The 2,572-nt window shown below is 37.6% G+C and overlaps 1 long non-coding RNA gene across 1 annotated transcript; it reads right to left on the bottom strand.

Moving 5' to 3' along the window:
- Nucleotides 1–1,103: 1,103 nt before the first annotated feature.
- LOC113899272 lies at nucleotides 1,104–2,273 on the bottom strand. The gene is made up of 2 exons (XR_003512890.1): nucleotides 2,135–2,273; nucleotides 1,104–1,264 (listed from the first exon to the last, which is right to left on the bottom strand). It is a non-coding gene; the product is annotated as an uncharacterized LOC113899272 (long non-coding RNA).
- Between the last annotated feature and the right edge of the window lie 299 nt (nucleotides 2,274–2,572).

A 2,572-nucleotide genomic window follows, 5' to 3' on the forward strand; every position in this document is an offset into this window, starting at 1 on the left:
ATCACAGTGCCCTCAAGATAGCTTTCCTAACTGGCCATGATGGACTGGTTCCAGAAGATATTTGGCCTCAAGTTTTTCCAAAAATTCCTGGGAATTTTGATTTGGAACAGGAGGGAGTATGTCTCTGAGTTGCTAGAATATAATGCATAAATCCAGGAATTATTGGCAGCTCTGTTTTCCAAATGGAAGGAGAAAATATTTAAAAAGGAAAAAAAGGAGCTGTCCATAGGGGCAGAGATGTAAGATTGCAGAGAACCCTTATGAGCAGATTCCTGGTGTCAATTTGTCCTGGAGCTTCTATATCTTTATGACAAATTCACTGATTAGAGTTTGGTTTGAGCTGCTTTTATATGCAAATATAAGAGCCTTAACATTACAGACATTTATTATTATATTATAATTATAGTTAATTTAAAGTAATTTTATATGTGAGGCTTTAAGTATCTACTGCTGCTGCTGCTAAGTCGCTTCAGTGGTGTCCAACTCTGTGAGACCCCATAGACGGCAGCCCACCAGGCTCGCCCATCCCTGGGATTCTCCAGGCAAGAACATTGGAGTATCTGGTAAGATACAATGGGTTGAATGAACTCGGACAGATAAAAGTACTTCTCTATAACTCAAATTACTCATTAGTAACATATGGGAGTTTGGATAATAAGATCTCTACGAGTCCACTTCATATCAAATACAAAATTATTCTATCAAAGCAACAGCAGAAAAAGCATTATTTGCACTTGACTTCTTAGAGGCGATCCTGGAAAAAAAAAAACAATTTATTCTCAAAAATGTTTAAACCAAAATATTTGAGAACTCCTCTACTGGATGGCATCACTGACTCGATGGACATGAGTCTGAGTGAACTCCGGGAGTTGGTGATGGACAGGGAGGCCTGGCGTGCTGCGATTCATGGGGTCGCAAAAAGTCAGACACAACTGAGCGACTGAACTGAACTGAACTACTTCTTAGTAAATGGTACATTCTGCATTAGAATATTTCCTGGTGCATAGCAGGCACTCAATAAATATTTGTCAAATGAAAGAATAAATGAATGAGTATCCATTTGAGATATTTTATATCCCAGGATCTAGAACATTAAGCACATATTCTAATGATGTCAGTTTTTATTTGACCCTTGCCATAAATCACTAGTCTTTACAAAAGTCAGACGCAGTCTTCCAAGCACGCGGTCCTCTGCCTCTGGGCTGATTCAGAACCGGAGGGGTTAACAAGGAGCCGGCTGTCTCCATAGGATTGCTGGGAAGCACTGTGAAAAAAGCACACAGGAAGAAGTGCGGTGCCAAAAAAATCCCCTGAAGAGTAAACAAAACTTGGAACTGTGGCAAACAATAAATTGTCAATACCGTATAGAAGCGATGGATAATGAAAACTTATCATGCCTATAGTTAGAGTCCTCTTTACAAGAATTTACAGAGTCTATGAAATTAAATTCTGTGCACAGTTCTCTTAATTTGTCCTTAATTAAACAATACTCCATAAATGGTGCATTCAGTGACCAAATGTTCAGAGACAGCAAAATGGTGGGTCCCAAGCCATTAGGAATGAAATAAAGGCAATCCCTGGAGAGTCTGCAAGAATCTGGTCTCTCTAAGTGACAACTGATGGTTTAGGAAAGATAATTAACTTTGCAATTACAAACTGCAGCTTTCACCAATGCTGTTTTCCCCCACTATAATCTTTTAAATGTTGGATTATTTCCTATAACATGAAATAGTTTCCTTGGAAAGGGGAAAAGCAAACAAATATACCCTACCTTAGGCTGCTGAGTTCATCAGGAATTAAGTCCTTATTGATTAATTTAATGGGTATTTTTATTTCTAATGTTAGATCAATATCCATTTAATGTGCCATGCTATGCAGATTCTCAACACTAAAATTTCAGCAGTAAATTTATACATGTAACGAAACAATATTTAGATTTTACACAAATCCAGGAAAGATAGATCTTTTATTTTTTATTAGGAAATAAACATGAAATTACTATTTAATAAATTAAGAGCCAAAACTTTTAAAGAACTCTTATTTTGCTATAGATTTAGTAACTTCATACCATTCTTCCTGCTTAAGTGATTCTCTGAAAATCTCATTACTTTATTTATTATGGATTTTAAATTACCTTCATACTGGAGTAATCCAGTTTTCCTCCTCTCCCCCCAAAGAATTCAGTCTCACATAGCTCCACCTGGCCAACTTTTCTCAATGGCCACTGACACCATGCAGTGGGCACATGTCAATGGCAAATGAAAACTGCTCTTTTTCTGATTGCGGGAAGGACTTCTTTGTTGTGTCTATGCAGACACAGTAAATGTGAACTGTACGAATGCCCTGGACTGAGTTTAGACTCCAAACACCTATCTTCTCCTCAACATTTCTCAGTTTATCAGAGGACAGTGCCCATCTCTGCTTTGCTTCATTTTCTGACTATTTTTGTCTCTATAGAGTCATCCCTTGATGTCCAAGGGGGATTTGTTCCAGGACCCCCTCTGATACCAAAATCTGCCAATGCTCAAGTCCTATATATGTATTTTATATATAGAATCTAACAGAAAAATCC

Source organism: Bos indicus x Bos taurus, chromosome 1 (assembly GCF_003369695.1).
Source record: "Bos indicus x Bos taurus breed Angus x Brahman F1 hybrid chromosome 1, Bos_hybrid_MaternalHap_v2.0, whole genome shotgun sequence".
In the NCBI taxonomy this organism is placed as follows: Eukaryota; Metazoa; Chordata; class Mammalia; order Artiodactyla; family Bovidae; genus Bos; species Bos indicus x Bos taurus.